This window comes from Tinamus guttatus, unplaced genomic scaffold (genome assembly GCF_059628265.1).
Source record: "Tinamus guttatus ecotype Peru unplaced genomic scaffold, ASM5962826v1 Tinamus_guttatus_pri_ptg000287l, whole genome shotgun sequence".
Classification (NCBI taxonomy): domain Eukaryota; kingdom Metazoa; phylum Chordata; class Aves; order Tinamiformes; family Tinamidae; genus Tinamus; species Tinamus guttatus.
This window is the reverse complement of record NW_028288821.1, coordinates 1,400,025-1,417,793: the sequence shown is the minus strand read 5'-3', so window position 1 is coordinate 1,417,793 and position 17,769 is coordinate 1,400,025.

The window sequence follows — 17,769 nt, the reverse complement described above, 5'->3', positions numbered from 1 at the left end:
GCAGCAGCTGGGAGCGTGCTGCAAATACTGCCTCATTGCAGGGTGTTCACTCTGCTAAGGCAATGCGTTTCCATTTGTGTGAGATGGAATGGATCCTGGCCTCACCTAGGGCTCTTTGGCTGTCTGAGGCCAGGTAGCGGGAATGCTTCTCTGCAGGATCTTGGGCTTTCCTCGTCACCTTGCATGTTCTCACTCTATATATAGATGCACTTTGTCATTTGCCTGTTTTCCAAGCGTGAGGTGGCTGCACTCCAGCCTCCAGGTGCTGCTGTGTTCTTGGCACCTCTGTTCCTTGACAGGGGCTGCAGCCACGTAGTGATGCTTGGCCTGCTGGTTGCCGAAGGAGAGGCAGCCTCTGATTAACCAGCCTTCGTATCTAGCATGGCCAGGGCTAATTCCTTCAAAAGTTGTAGCTTATAGGGGAAAATCGTTAAAACCCTACACCCATTTTTTTTTCTCTTCAGAGCAGATTGCCTTTACTGCAAATAATACTACAATAACCTTGCTTGCTAGGGGAATTGCACATTGCAGGAAAGCCTGCACTCCTGCTAGTAGTTCACAACTATAAAGAATTTCTGAAGGCCTTGCCTTGGTGTGGGGGAAAAAGGGATGTGAGCAAGCTGCTGCTGAAAGGCTTGTTTTTCCAAAGCTGGTGTGAAATTGTGTTGCATTTTGCAGAATAATGAGCCTTTAACGCATGTTTATCTTTGTCATAATTAAATTACACCTTAAATAACAGACAGTAGTTATGCAAACAAAACGTTTTCCATTTCAGTAGTGGGTTAAAATATTCCCAAAAGCTTAACTTTAGATTAATCAAAAATATCAATCTTTGAGTTAGCAGAAAACTCATATTGAAGGTAGGATTTCGTTTCATCCTGTACAAATTTAAACTCAGTTTTGCACAGTTATAATTTTGTTGTTTAAATCCTGAATGTGTTTCATAAGTGTTCCACTGAATGATCTCAGAACTGAAAAGTACTGTTACTAATTGCCTTCAAGTAAGTGAGCAGGAGGTACCAGAAACCACGTAGGTGTGAAGTATAACCAGTGTGTTTCAAAACAAGCTGCTCTTCTCCTATGAAGTTTTCTTTTGTTGATCAAGGAACTAAGCACATGTGTTTACTAGTAAGGGCAAACAAACATTTGTTTCAAAACATCTTTTTGGTATAAAATATCCCAAGATTAACAGATGCTGTAGGGTGAGGGCTTTTGCAATGGGGACAAGGCAATCTGCTCCATCTGCAATGCCACCAAGAGGCTGGCCGTAGAAACAGTCAGCTTGATGTGAACGGAGCACATGGGTGCCTGTGTGCCAGTCTGTCCAAGCAGCTTCTCGCTGATATGACTTTAGTGGAATGACACTTCATTTATCAGATGGCAGCTTTGAAAGTTGGCAAACTCCACATTTTCCTTTTAAACTTTACTGGGTACATACTGGAAAAAAATCCTAACTAACTCACCCTGCTTCATCCTGCCCCATTGGCTTCTGTGTGCTGATATCTTTGCATGCAAGTACTAGGTCTGACCTGTGCTCTAAAACTTGCAGCTTCCAGTCTAGCTCTTACGATGTGTAACACTTAAATTTGGTTCTATACAAAGCGGCCATGAAGAGAATTTAAAACAGCGTTTCCCTGATTAGCAAAGGAATCTGCAGGCAGGTGACAGGTCTAATAATGTAAAAAGCACAGTGGAGATGCACTTTGCACAGTAGTTTGTATGCACATGTCCCAGTTAGCTCTATAGGGAGGAAGAGATCAAATTGCTTCCTGTGGGGTGAATTAAAGTCAAGCAATGCTGCTTGATGCTGCAGGGAAGATGTATGCTAGTACTGGGCAAATTCTCTCTGCCTTACACTAGAGGAATGAACCTTTTAAAAGGTATTTACTGAAAGCTGGAAGGGTGGCTTGTAATGCAGCTCTGGCAGTCATGAAGATGAGAAGCAGTATTGACAGCTAGGACAGGCTCATTTTTCCTGCTATGTTGATGTTCATGCAAGTAACAATTACATTATTAGGGGGTCAAGAAATTACTGTGAAAGCTCTAGTTCTACCATCTGGATATGGCTGGGAAATTGCTGTTCATTTTTTTTCCTAGTATGTAATCTGAAAATGATACTCTAGAGGGGAGTAGGCATATGGGTAGCACTTGGTGTCCTTGGTCACAGTCTGAAGCCTTGCTGTGAGCTAAGAGGTAGCCCTCACCCCCTAAAACTTTCCTGTGAAGTGAACTTCTTAGGAAAAAAGGGAAATAAGGAGGCGGAGGTGGTATGGTGGGCGTCATGGTCTGTATACACAGAAGTGGCTGTTATGCTCAGTGGTCTTGCAGAAAACCTGTTTTTTTATGCTGTTTTTTTGTTTTTTGTTCCTTTTTTTCAAGGAAGGGTCTGAAAGAGGGTAATGTGTTTGTTTCTAAACACTTGTGGAACAACTTGTCCCAGACATAAGAGCCAATACGGCAGAAAGAACGATTGCAATCACAGTATTAGATCATTTTCATGTTGTCGTGGCTGCAGAAGCATGTGGGGCAAGATCGTGTTCTTCCAAATCCAAAGAAAAGTCAGTGCTAGTATACCAGTGATTGAGGTGAGACACCTGCCTCGATTTGCTGGATTTGGATAGAATTTGGTTATGGGAACAAAGGAAGAGGTTAAAAGGGCAGATTATGACCAGATTATGGGACAGCTTTATGTCATAGTCTTCATCCAGAGCTCGTAAATGTAATCAGGCTATTAGGTGTCTACTGGCTGATAGAAGCCATCTCTGTATTGTCTGTATCTGTATGGGAAATCAAGAGTGATTATTTATCTGAACTTCACTTGCTGTAGGAGAAGATTTATGATGAATGATATTATGATTACTTCCTGTGATTTATCAGTCAACTGGCTTTTAATCAACCTTGATCTATATCATTTATTTCTATAGTGTTACCTTTTGATTGTAATGTCTTGTAACACCAGGAATTGCAAAGTCACTCACACCTTACTGAAGTGTGTAGTGGCAACATAGTTATCTTTGTCAGTCAGAACTGATAATCTCTCAACAAAGGCATCTTGGACTGACATTTGGTAATGCTGTCTTTCAGTTCTTTCATGTTTGCTACCCGTATTAGCCTTTCTGTGATTCTTGCTTGAACTCTTGCACAAGAAAAATTCTCTGCAGTTTATGAAACTCACCCTGCCTCTGAATTCGGTTGAGTGATCAATCCCGAATGCCAATATCAGCTTTTTAGGTAGCTTTTTTTTTTTTTTTTAAGGTACACTTGAACTTCTTTTGGGGGCCTTCCCTTTGACAGCTTCCTAAGGGTGCTTGCATTCCAGGTTTGACCCTTCCAGCTGAGGTCTCCCTGAAGATTAATGTTGTCTCTTACCAGCAGCCGGTAGCTGGATTTGGGACATTTGCAGACCATTAATAGTGGGGAAGACCTCAACTTGGCTTATGATTGAGAAAGCACAAATGCTAGTTGGTTGCTCACAACTTAACTTTGGCTGAGACACCAGCGTAAGATTCCTCCTTAATGAGGGTCCTCTGTGTGGTGTAAGTGCCCTTGGCAGAGTGAAATAGGTACCAGGAGCAAGATTATCTGCATCCTGTAGTCCTCTGATAAGGAGCTCCTTCTGCCATGCTGGTCAACCTTCCCAAAAACCCCATCTAGCTTTGCATTTATAGCTATAAAAATCACAAAGCGTGGAAACTGGGTGTGCCTAGGAAACAAAGCAATTATAGCTGGGCTCCCCTCAAGCTGCCAAGACCTTCTGTGCCCTTAGTGCTCGTGTTGTTTCAATATAGCATCACTGAGGGTAGGGAATGCGCAGTTTGAGAAAGGCTGAACCCAAAGGACCCTGTGTACCTTACTAAAAATAGTGTCATTAATAAAAGAATAACTTCTGCAGTCCTGCTAGGAGAATGGTAGGACAACTTGCCCAAATACGTTCAGAATACAGGCTTCAGGATGGTGCTGGAGCGATAGAAGAAATGTTGCTTCCAACTACAGTAGATCCAGTATCAGAATGAATGCTTAGCATAAGTAAAGTGAGAGGCCTCTGCACCTTACACTCAACCTTCAGAATAATTAATGCTGATTGTTGGTTTTCTTATAATAGTGCTTAGCTGGTGTGCTCTAAGAAGCGCTCGAAATCTGGCAGTGGTGAACCACAGGACAGTGGAAAAAGCTGCAAAATGCCAAAGTAATGGGAAATAATCCCACTGGAGATACCTGGAGGGCTTCGGCTTCAATTTACCAGGAAAGTCAACAGGTATTTTGACTGGGTATTTTCAGCTGAATTGCATTGTGTTGTCTGGAAAAGCACATTTACTTCACGAAACTAGAGTTTGATAGTAAGAAACTGAAGGTGATGAAACAAAAATAAGACCTTTTCAGATAGATTATTTTGCCATTTTTCTGGGGAGGGGGAGCATATGTGGAAACACTAATCAACTGAGATTAAAAATAAAGGCATAAACTAGTTCTCAGCTAAAGGAATGCAGGGGAAAACTCATGCGATTTCCTGTCTTAAGAGGGCACAGAATTGGATAGTGAGTATGATGTATAAGTGTAAAATGTCCAGTATTGTTTCAGTATTAAAGTTGAGAAATCCAACACTAAACTAAGCTCAAATTCAATTCTTTTCAATGCTTGGCATGTCTTGGAAAGGCTTATCTCTATTTATATATTTTATACTTTGCATGGCACAGCATAAACTGTAAGTGTTTATGGAGCCCTTGAGTGCAGTAAACTTTAAGATAGCATCAGTTTGACTTAACTAATCCAGATGAAGTCTAGGTAAACAAGACTAAAGAGAAGCAGCTGACTGCTACCAGTGTTATTCTGTAATGCCCTGAGTAGGACTTAAACATATTACTTTGACTGAAGCTGTCCTGAATTAACAGGTCTGTAAGAGGGTAATGTGCTTCCAAGCATGTGCTGCCCAAGCAGAGATGTGCCACCAACCTGCTGCTCTGTTGCATTTAGGAACTTTCCTGATTTGAGCCCCGTTGAACAGACAGCCCTTGGACCAAATTACAATGAGGAGTAAATGCCGCAGTAGTCTAAAATAGAAACATTGCAGTAAGGTGATACCATGTGACAGAATACTTCAGTTAAAACTTTAACTGTACAACTTCTGGAGCATGATAATATTTGTAACATCTCTGCACTACCAGGGAAATTGCCTATGTAAGTTCTTGTGCATTAGAAGAATGCTAATTGCATTTCTAGCTGGTTCATTTCACTTTTCCTGAAGGATAAATGTACTTCATCAAGGTTCATGCTCTAGAGCAAATAATTTTTATGAATGTTGAAGGGCTATGTTCTCCATCAGCTAAAATGGGAGACTAGTATTTTTCAAATGAATTGAAGAGTGTGGATATGACTTACAAAGCTCAAAATATGCAAATCTCTATTAAAATACCATCCTATGTCTTTTTTAATCTCTCTTGCCCTGCTTCCTCAACTATAAAAGCAATCAGAAAATGGAATGGGTCTCCACTGCTCCCACCACAAACCCTTGAACACGAATGTACGCGTGACTTCATGCTTATTCTTCTCCAGCTTAATTCTTCAAACTTTTGGCGTGCTCATAGCATGAAATTTGCCCAGATTTTAACTTCTTTTCCATTTCCAAAAGGGTGCATGATTTGTGGTGTATTCTGTGATAGCTAGCTGAATTACATTCAGGAAGGGGAGACATAAGATAGGAATATGCTCTTGGTCAGTGGTTTTTGCTTGGAGGTGAGTTTACTTGCCTAAGTAGGGGATCCAAAGCTGCTGGTGCTCTAAGGATAGTGGAAAATTTTGGTGTCTTACTGAGATGACTGTGACAAATATTGAGATGTTCAGGAGTTCTGTTGTCTTTTTGGCAGTGTCCTAGGTAGCTGTACATAAAAATTATTTTGAGTGTATATCTCCACAGTCTGCCTACATGCTCAACTTAGTGCATTACAAGTAGATGCTAGTGGTATGGTGTGAAAAGATTTTGCAGAAATGCCTCCTGAGCACTGCAGCTTAATGGAGTGCTTAAAACTTATTTCTCTACTGGCTTTTTGTAAAGGAGAGGCTTTGTAATAAGCAAGGTTTTGTGGATAACCTCCAGCTGCCTGCAGACACAGAGTTATATCTGAAAGGTTCCAACTATTATTTTAATAGTTATGTAATATTTTCAGTGAAAAGCAAATTCTTCATTTATTTTTATTTGAATGCACAATTATAAGGGTGTTTTATAGTTTAGGAGAAACTTTTTCAAGTAGCTAAATTAAGATACTGTAGACTCTGTTTACAAAGATATTTGGTTAAATGGTGGTTAAAATATGGAGGGATGTTTACTCAGAGTTGCAGAAATGCTAACGCACTTTAATTGCTCTGGTAGTTGTGCTCACTAGTGCTTTTGTCTTTTCCTCATTCTAACTGCTGTTCTGAGCCTTTAGGTGACTAAATGCATTTGCAGAACCAGCCGGGAGACCTGCATGCATCGTTGCAGACTTGGCTATGTAGGTCTGCCTCTAACTGCCCTCTTGCCTCAGTGGCACTGCTCCCCAAGAGAAGTCTTGGATGCCTTCACAGGTGTAGTTGTACTCAAGAAGCTGAATGCCCCTGAGAGTTATGTTTTCTACTGATTCTTGCTTTGGAGGTGAATTTTTCTCCTACCTTAGACAACTGTCTTGAGGTCTTTTCTGCATGAAGACTATTTCAAATCAAAGCACAGTAGTCCCTACAGGTATTTCTCAGTTGAATAATACTTTCAAGACCATTAAAAGATTTGATGTTTCAAGTTTAAAAAAAAAAAAAAAAAAAAAAAAAAAAAAAAAACTCCATATAGTTGTCTTGCATCATTTGATGACTGTTAATGTCACCTGCTTGCTTGTTGTTCATATTTAAAAGTCATGATCTATAGAATGTTACTTATTTTTTAAGGTGAGCTAACATGGAGAGCAGCTTGAAATAACAAGGTATATCCATGCCATCTACAGGTAGAAGAATGAAGCTGGTAATACGTAACTCTCCATCTCCAGTGCTGTCCAGGATTGCTCTCTTGAATATGGTAGCAGCTGGCTGTGGTGTGGGCAGCAGTGCCAGCAGGACAGGGTGCAGGTTTGTACTCGGCCTCAGGGTATGGTGTGGACTCTGTCAACTTGTTTCTGGCCAGAGGAGAGCAGGCAATGGGAAGACATGGAGCTTTTCTGTAGTTGTGGGACTGAAGTTTGTGTTGCGCTGTAACCCACCATGGAAATGTGCAGGGCTGCCCAGGTGCAGGCTGACACCCTGGGCCTGTGGTTGGCCTTAGGTGCCAGCTGTGGGAACCCAGATAACTTGTTTCTCATGGGCCTCCTTGGAGCTGCCTGGAGGATTGGAGACCTGCAAAAACCTAACAAGAGGGGTGAGGTTTTGTCCAGCCTGCTTTGCGCTCTCTTCTTTCTGAAGGAGTTTCTCTGGATTTCATTTAGTCCGTCAGTTTGGCAAAGTCCCCTCCCACGCTGCAGAAGAAAGAAGGCTGCTAAACAAGGTGCTAATAAAATCCCTGTGATGTAGGAGAGAGAGCCAAGGCATTTTATGAAATGAGAGAATGTTTTTAAAAAATCAGTAAAACAACAGTTTGTCAGGGAAGCAAGAACTTCTTAATTGACTGTCAAACCATAACCTTGGAAACCTAAGGTAAGAGACATCAGCATATCTGTCAACACAGATACCCATCAATCTTTCCACACTAGACAAGAATGTGATTGCTTCTGCGATAATGTCAACAACTTTGAAATACAGAAAGCTGATCTGGCCTGTTGCAAAGAATGGAGGAAGTAGGTTCTACCAATGATTGTACTGTCAAGGAGCATTTTATTTAAACAGATTCTTTATGGCTATTTTATAATTAGGAGGGAATAAATCCTGTATCTCTATTTTGAATGATGTATTTCCACTCTATTGCAAACTTTTCTAAAATAAGGTTAAATTGGGGAAAAAATGTCATCTTTAATTTTCTTTCTGTATTTCTGACTGGGTTTTGTAATTTCCTTTGTCTTAATCTAATTTTAACTTGCCCTGGGAAAACAGTTTTGGAGAGGTTGATGTGAAACTCTTCTAGGCAGTTTTAACTTTAGCAGAAGAAATGCTTAAATTATCAGAAAGGTTTTACCTGAGAACAATTTGTCATCAGATAAAAGGTGTGGAACCTGATCTGACAAGGCAAGAGTTTTTTTATTTCCTTTAAAAGCTTGCTCTTAATTGTTTCAGGACATAAACCAGTGGTCCTGCATGTCCTATGGAAGGGACTTGGCTCTGACAGTATTGCAGATTCATCTCCCAGCCAACATCCAGCACTGTTGATGGATCTTTGGAGGTGGTCACCTGTCTAGTTTTTGATGGAGATCATGGTCATGGGAGCCTTCCTCCTTGACTGATGACAGGTGACTTTATCATACTATGCTAGATGATGCTGTCATGAGACTAGACACTTTTGTGTGCTTTCCAGCTCCATGGAGTCATGGCACTTTGGCTAGTAATTGCTGTCTGTGTCTCTTCATGGTGACTCTAGTAAACCTGCCATGACCAGTCTTTATTCTGCAGGAATATAGCAAGATAGACATCTTCATTAAATATTAGCACTCTACTGAGATGATACTAAAAGGTGTATGATGAGAAAGGTGATTGCTAATACTGTCTGAACTTCTTTGCACTGCTTCTCCTGGTCTTATCTGGGAGAAGGAGAGTTGCTAACTTGCAGCTCAGGATATACTGTGTTTCCTTTTTACAAGCCTAGACCAAACTTGCTACTTGTTTTGCAGAAATTTAGGGGAGGTAATCAACAATAGCATGCCACATTGGGCAGCACATCGCAAAAAATTTGTAGGACATTTACGAATTAAAAATAATTAGTAGCTTAAATGATCAAAGAGGTTTATCAGAGGGCAAAATATCTGTTCTGACTGAAAAGCTTTGAAGCTACCAGCCCATTAACACTCATTAAATCTATGATAGATAGGCTGTGCTAAGCAAGAAGCAGGCCTTGCAGTGTATTCCAAACTATCAGAGGTATGATAGCTTTCTCTCTGAAGCACTGACAATCAATTTAAAAGCCCTTCAGTGTATCTGACCTCCTTAATCCCCAGTTCTGGGTGCTTTTGAAAGCATGGCACCCTGTCTAGAAGTTTAAGTGCAAGGATACAGTCTCTGAAGGAGAACTTGAGTATATAAAGGGCTTCTACAGTAGAGATGTGAGCCTTGGTGTTTGAAGCCCTTGATATCCAAGGCTAATCTGTTAACCCTGGACCAACCTTCCTGCCTTTAAGTTGCTTTATATGTAGTAGTTTATTCTTGTTGTGGTTTATTTAACATAGCTTATGCAGGCTCATTCTGCATTAACAGCATTAATAACATATGAATAATGTATTGGTGATTATAATCCAGGTATAAATGCATGCTGCTGCCAAACAAGACTCTTTGCCTGGATGTGGACAATTATTTTCACATTATATGATGATATCCACTTAAAAATACCTGCTCTATTTTAAAATATAGAACTCTTTTTCACAATGCATGCTAAAGAGACACTGTATGTGCAGGCTCTTTGGAAAATCATGCTTGGTAACTGTGTGGCTGCGTAATCTAATTATAAAAGGAGGATCCTTGTAGTTAAAATGGGAAGCCTATTTTATCACAGTAAATTCAGTGAGGTGGGCTAACCTGGCAAGTAGGGTGTTTTGGCTTAAAGCTAGAAGGCAAACATGCAGTCTGCCACTGAAGCCCAGTTGTATGTTTTTGTCCACAGCAGTTATTGTGCTCACTCCAATGATTGAAAGTGAATTATTCTTGATATACACCTCAGCTAGTAATAGGTCAGAGTGAATGTCTGTAGAAACCATAGGAAAATGGTAGGATCCTGAATACTCTAGGTTTATAATGCTATCATAACACTTGTTTTATCTACACAGCTCCTTTTCCATCTTGTGTAAGAATTGCTACCAGCCCTTTAAATGTAAGCAAATTAAGGGCATGCATTGAACTGCTTGTTATTAATATCTCAGCACTATTTTCTAATTCCCAATTCATGCTCAAAATGGATTAAAACTGCTAATCCTTGACAAGGCAGCAAAAATTGATGCTAATTTATTGATGTGCTCTTTTAAGAAACTTTGGTTTCTTGTCTATAAATTAAGTTTAAACAGAGCAGTCAAGGTCCTTCCTGATTTAGAGCACAGAGAACAGAGCTGCATGTTGAAGCATCCCATGCCCTTCAGCTCATTGTACAGTATGGCTGAAATGAGCCTGCCTTATCTTCCTAGTGGGATGTGTGTGTGTTTAAGCCAAACTAAACATGCTGGGATCTTTTTAAAGGCTTTTATAGGAATCCATCAGTTTTTCTAGACTTATGGCAGAGCTAGATTACCAGCACCGTCATGTCAGGGGTGGCTTTTGCTTGGTGATAAACAGACTGTGTCTTGTTTTGGCTCTTTGGGACTAGCAGGAAGAACGCAGAGGTCTGTGACCCCTCTCCCTCCATGGTGCTGCAGCTCCTTGGCTTTTGTTCAGCCCACAAAGAAGAAACTGCTTCTGTGCAGCTTGCTCCAAGGCCCATGGGACAATGTACCCTGTTGCCTGTCCCATCAGGTCTAACCAATCCTTGGGACAAGCCTAGAGCTGGCTGGCTATTCCAGCTCAGGCTCCCTAGGTGATTTTTGGTTGCCTTACAGAACATCTCAGCATCTTCAGTTCACTCAGCTTGTACTTCTGTCCTGAGCTCATGTTGTTTGGTACCATGGATATTTTTAATGAGCTTTCCAAGGATATGGGATGTCAAGGCCAAGAGTGGGAGGAGCCCCTTATATGGAATTATTTTCAAGTTCTTTCATGTATTTTGTTGCCTTGAAACCTGTTTCAATGTTAGTCCTGTAGGTTTATACTAGTAACATGCTCCTTCACCCAAGGACTTTTACTATAGTAAGAATATTGTGGTTACCTGTCAGTTGGTACTTTTCTATGTTGCTTTTTCCTACCTGGGAAGGAAAGACACTGGGGAAGTTTAGAGAAAGTCTACAGTAAGAAAGCACCCTTTGCCTTGGAATTCTTCATGTCATTTCAACCAGGTTGGTCCCTCCCTCATCCTATTTGTCATCTCAGATATTTTTGCTTTGGAATTAGTGAACCAAATCTTTTGTCAGCTTTTTAAAAAGATCACCTCAATTAATTGAAATAAAACTGTTTCTGAAGAGTATTTGATAAATTGGCAATGAAAACCAGACATTTCTGGGAAAAGTTGATAGTAAGTTCTATCAATCTAAATGACTAAGCAGTAAAAAAGGTAATTGCTATTTAACCTCAACAAAACTTCCTGACAGATTGACTACAATGATAGTGTTCTTGCTAGCTCTAAAAGTCCTGTATTTAAGCCAACCTGCGATTATTCTGCACATCACAACAGGAAGAAACCATCTTTTTGTAGATATATTTTTAAGAATTTTTGAGAAAATCAGCTGAAAAGGGCCTGACCCTGGAGTTTTGGAAATGGGTGCAGCAGGTGCTGCTTCTTGCCAGCCCGTTGAGTGGGTCTGAGGGCAAAGCCAGGTTGCTGGCAAGTTGAGAAGTTGTTTGCAGCTCAAGTGAGGCCTCTGCATGTTTTCTTGCTGGCCTGGGGCTCTCAACGTGCCCTGGGGGAGGCATGTTCAGGCTTATCTGTCCCTCTGTCTAAAGCCACAGCTACCAACAGAGTGGTGGAAACACATATGTGCTTCAGAACAAATACTCAGTAGCACAGGTTACTCTTTCTTGCAATTTCTCAGGCTTTGCTGTGAAGAATGTCAATGACTGGCTGGCTGTAAAGGGCCCTTTAAAATTCTAGAAATTGAGGGCAATGTGAAAATTGAAATTCTCAAATACTGATGCTGTGTTGGTGGGGTCTTAGTAACCAATATAAGTAATACTTGTCTAGGACTTGTTTGATTGCACAGCTCTCAGTGTTTATGGATTTCCTGGCTGAGATTTTACAGACCAAAGCCATTCCTCTGATGCCCATGCATGCCCTGCCCAGTGTTAGCTCAGCTGGGTTTCCTGGGAGGCTTTGCCCTCTTACCAGATACCAGCTTCTAAATGGGAAGAGCAATGGCTGTTTTTGAAAAAAGAAATCCCAGTAATGGGAGCAAGTGTTGGGAAAGGTGGTCAGGCTCTGCAGAGCAGGATCTCTAGCTCAGAATGTTAAATATAGGCTGAGTTTTCTTAGCGTAGTGTTTACTTCCCCATGTGCCAGTGGGAGGACCTAGCCAGATCTGCCTGGAGCCAGAGCCTGTTTTTTCAGAGCTGTCTGGGCAAGCCCCTGTTTAGCACTGCTGAAAATTTCCTGAGAAAAAGCCTGTCATGAGGAAGTGCAACATTAATTACAGATAATACTGATTGAAATACCTGGAGGAGACAAGCAGTTGTTGCACTCTGCGGAGCCCAAAGGGACTTGTCTGTGACATTAGTTTTAACACTTCAATCAGGATAAAATCCCTCTACAAAGTCTTAAGGGAAGTGGGGAGTCTGTTTAATTTTTGGAATATAATCTAAAGCAGAAAACAAATACTTTCTGTAGTCTCTAGCGAAGATAAAATTCGTAATTGGCCAACAGGAAAAATACATCCCTAATTTTTACAGAGTAGGGGAAGAGTGCAGCCCCTCAGCTGTAGTCTCTGCATTGCCAGGGATTAACTCATGTTCTTTCTTTTAAAAATAAATAAATAAAAAATCCTGTCTTGACAGGATTTAATAGTGTGCTAATAACCTTTCAAAACCCAGAGCTGTATTCTACAGGTGTGAGGCATATGGCATCCTCCCTATTAGCAATGCAGATTTAATCAAACAGAATAATATTCAAACAGTTGGCTCAGCACGAGCCAAAAACTGACAAGCAGTTGTCCCTTTTCTCATTTTTGACAAACATAGGAAGGAGCTTTGATTGAAACTTCAAGTCTCTTTAAAATATCAATGTCTATTTGAATGAGGAGAAGCAATGTCTCTGAAAATCTATTGCATTTCTGCTATCTCTTCCTGAGAAAAGACTTCTTATGCCCAGGTATCAGCAATATCAGAAGAGTCTTTATTTTCTGCTTGACAAACCAACCTAGTAACTAAACATGCTGTAATTCAGTTAGCAGAGTGACAAAGTTCATGTTGCTTTGGGTATCTGTTTTGGATTTATAGCATTTCAACTTAATTTCTGAGCATGATGCTGTTTGTTCCTTGACTCTTGCTAAAAGCCTCAATATGCTCTATGTTTGCTATTCTGTCTTTTAAACAACACCAGGCAGCAGAGTTTATAGACCTTACTGAAGCACAGAGACTTGTATGGAGTGTTTTAATACAAGACTCCTCACTGCAGCAATATAACCTTCATAACCATCACAGGTAAACATAATCCCCTTTAATGTCAAGGGAAGCTGAGGGAGGGACTTGCCAAGGCAGGACTCCATGCCCATTTTGTAGCCATTTTTCTATTTGAAATATTTCAAATATCCTCATCTTTTAGTAATTACTACACAGGAATTTTATTGGAATCATATGGAAATCCTGAGAATAGGACAAGAGAATATAGAAATGATGTCCCTGTATGGAGCAGTAGCAGTGCACTGTGCCTGGAGCAGTGTGGGGACAGACACCCCAGGCTTCCAGGGACAGAGGGATGGGCTGGGTGTTATTGGTGAAGCTGGGCTTTCAGCTGGAACCTAATGCTGGTTTTACTCTGGTTGTTCCAGGACTTGACCTTGTTGACACTTCACTGGAGTTCACTGGGGCTTGTGCAATAGGATCTGGCCCCATAGGCTGTCCCCAGACTAACAGTGTTCCTTGCCTGGCCCAGGTGAAGCAGCCTCTCCCCTGTGTTTCCCTATAAAATACTTGAGCTTGAGCTTGCTGGGCCTTCTCCTGTAATGCCCTCTGGGTGGTCAGAGGACACCATGGTGTTCCAGCTAGTCTAGTATTTGTGGGAGTGCTGCAAGACTCCCCTTGAATACCCCAGGTAATTGTGGTCAATGTATTTTTCATGCACTTCAGCTAAGGGGAAAAAAAAAAAGTTGTCATAGCGGTTGATTATGGTAGTAGTTTTTCATCTATTTGTTGATTAAATGATGTTTGATAATACTTTGCTAATGACTTTGAGTTACTTCAAATAATATTTTCTTTTACAGAACTAGAAATGGTCTTTTTGTTGAAAGATCTTTTATCTAAATCTTGAATGACAAATCCTTTTAAGAAGTAATCCAACCACAAAGAAGCTGAAGTATATATGGGTGTAGCAGAAACAAGGAAATCCACTTGTTGAAAGATATGAAGGTAGAGTCTCTGATCCATGGTAAGGCAGGGCTAAGCTTACTTTGTAGCCTTCTTTATCCTGCAGCACTGATACAATAGCACCCATCTGCTTTTCTTTTCTTTCCAGAGTTAGTAGGGATTCAATGTGTATTACATGTCAATCACTGTGGAGTTTTGCAAACATGAGTTAGTAGTGACATGAAAATACTGTGGGGAGGCAGGACAAACTCAGAATCTGTGTTCCCTTAAGGCAAATAAGAATATTACCAATATGAGGAAAACACATAGCTAGAATGTGAATGCTCTTCAGAAATGCAAGTCCTCCATAAATCTCAGCTGTGACTATCCCAAGGGAGCAAAGGTCTATGGATGAAGACCAGGCATGCAGCCTGGCAGCTCTCCATCTCATTCCAGCAGGTGAGCTTGGCTGCAGCTATTTATTGACATAAGAGCAGATGCTCAGTGGGTGTTAAATTGCCCAAACTTCCCAGAAATGTATGTGGCAGCAGCCGCCTGACTGAAGCTGTAGCTGCTTTGCCCATTTTCCTTTACCTGGAGCAGCCCAAAGGCAAAAACATGTCTAATTTCAGCAGTGTGGGCTACGTTGTGCTTCCTGATGTCCGTCAGTCTGCTCCTGCCCATGGGCATGACTAAGGCCTGTTGCAAGACAGTTGCTGGCTTTTAGCAGACCTGGAGGAGCTGTTTATTCTTGCAATGCAGTAGCTGGGGATTCTCACAGGAAACCAGGCTTTTCTTTACTTCCAGCAGCCTGCAGCTATGTGAGGTCCCCCTTCATGTTTTGGTGCTTGGTAAGGAGGAAGGCCACTTTCCTCCATGGAGCTGTGGGATAACGAGGCAGGATCTCCAAAGTGGCCTTGCAGCTTGAGAAGTACCCAGTGTGCTTCCTTGGGAAGCCAGGCAGAAAGCATGGCTGGTTTTCACATGGCTGTTTCATGCTGAGTTTTAATCTTATTGTTGCCTTTTTTAGGAAATGACATCTTGCCACTGCCATAAAATTGGTGGATGGGGGTTTTCACCCTGTGTGAAGCTCTTCTCTGTGGCCTTAGGTTTACGTATGAGCTTGTTTGCAAACCGATTAAGAAGTTGTCTGCTGTTGATATATTAGTGTCTTAGTCACTGTTTCTGGCCTCTGGCCAGGTATGTGCAGTGTTTCCTAAAATCCTGTTGCTTCCCACTTGTTTGAATGCTGCCATCGGCCTTCACATGCTGGCACCTGGGGATGTCACCTGTGTGGCCTCCAGCCCCATGCCTAGTTGTTTTATAGGAGCCTCGAGGAGCATCGCTGGTACAAGCAGAGCCCTTCTGCCTGCAGAGCTGCCCAGGAGGGAGGTGGCTGCTTTTCCAGACCCCCAGGCTGGATGGGATCTGTGCCCTCCTAAGATATGTTTGGGTCCCCTGGATGGTGGCTCTGGGGGATTTGGGGATCCAGCCACTCTCCCTGGGCAAGAGGCAGGTAGGACAGCGCTCATCCATCTCAGCAGCTTTTGAGGGAGGATTGTCATATTGCTGCTTGCCCCCCTGCTGTGCAGTCATGGGGGTGGCTGTGGTGAAGCCCCCTGACAGAGCTGTCCCATGGCTGGGGACAGGAGAGTGGTGTTCCTGCAGTGCAGGTCCCACGCTGCCTGAAAGTTGGTGGGAAAGGTCTGTGAAATGCACCTTGCCACCTCTTGTTGCTGCCATCTCTTCGTGCAGCCAGATAAGACAGCATGAGCATCTGAATGTCTATTACAAGCTGGGGTTGCATCTTTTAGGGATGTTTTTTTTTTTCCTGTGTGACTGTTGAATACAACTCCATTCAGCACTGACAAGCAGTGAGCTAAGAGTCTTTAGGTATTCTGATTCTCTTGCTAGCTAATTTTTGTTCGCTCTGACCTCTTAAATGGCAAAGCAGTTCTTATCTCTGTGCAGGCGATGGAGCTATCTCTTTATCTGCAGCATACTTAAGAATGAGAGTTTTTGGTTTTTCTTTTTTCCATTGATGTGTTTTCATCTGAGAACATGAAACACAATAGAGGAAATTTAAGCAAAAAGGCGAAGTCCTTGGACTCGAAAGGCATCAAAGCCTCAATACTTTGAAAATGTTCTTTGGATTGGCTGTCACTATTCTTAGGAGTTTATAATGCACCCATCAGCCAGGTTTTATCTTAGCTAATTTTATGTTCTTTTTCTCAATGCTTTTTTGCCTGTTTTTACTTTGATGCACTGAACTAAGCAACCTCAAAGAAGTACACACAGGAGAAAATCAGCTCTGGGAGGCAGTGCTGCACAGGGCCTCCTGAGGAGCCTGGCAGGGTGATTCCTGCTTTGGTGGCATGTGCTGGCAGGTCCAGGTTCCCTGTGCACCAGCGTCCCACACGTTCCCTCTGCGTTGTAAACCCAGCCCTGTGGGAACTCTTACAACAAACTTTGTGCTTTAGCTTAAATGTCTGCAAAAACGAGCAAATCCGATAATTCTCTTTGTGTTCACATAACTACCTTATTACACTGATCTATTTAGTCTTGTTTATTTTTAGAGTATTGTGAGAGAAATATCTAAGCAATAGATGGCGTATGGCAGATTTGTGTTGATTCAGGAAGGAGGCCTCTCGGATGGAGCCTGCCACAGATGGCTGTGAAAGGAGGAGAGGAGAGGTCAGCAGGATCCCTCAGCTCTGCAGGTGGCTGAGGAGCTGCTGTCAGTCTGTTTGGGAGTGATCTCTGTGTGGCACCCAGGAGCTACAGCCTTAGCTGAGTCTGTGCCCTTTGGGGTCTGAGCTCAACCAGCCCAGCAGTTTATGGAGGGATCATGACACACAGAGATGATATTGTTTAAGAAGCTCCTAGTATCTAAAGGAGCTTGAATGCTTCTAGGGGGATTAATCCTGCAAGGTTATTTACAGAATTGCTTATCCACAGATTTGAGTGCCTTTAATTAATGAAATTCAAAGATCATGATTCCTCTGTATAAAGAGGGGGGAAAAAAAGGCAGCAAGGCAGTCTTTGTGCTGGACTTTGTACAGCCTGTCCCTGTGGCCAGCTTTGGGCAGGAGCAGGCCTGGGACAAGCATCAGGCTCCCTCCAGTCATGCTGAAAGGCCACAGTGAGGCACAGGGCCTGGCAGAGGGTGCTTGCAATCTTTAATGCAATGTTCACACTGTCAAATCATGGAGTGTGTGTTTCTTACCAACCTCATACATGTTGGGAGTCAGGCCCTCAAATGTCTCAATCTGGTCTGTTAAGCTGTTTTCTAAATAATTATCAAGCAAAGTGTCTTTCATTGTCCTAAGTTAGCAAAGGATCTTTTTCTTAGGTATATTATTTCTTAACATTTTCTATCAATTTCTCATACCTGTGGAAGATGCTTGTTTACATGTAGTTCCTTAATTATGCCTTTTCTTCTGTTCAAACTTCCTCAAATGTTAGTTCTGAGGTTTCTCATTTGCGCTTTGTTCTTAATCGTGTGAATTGCCTGTAGCCAGGATAGCTGCAAGCCAGGAGAAAATA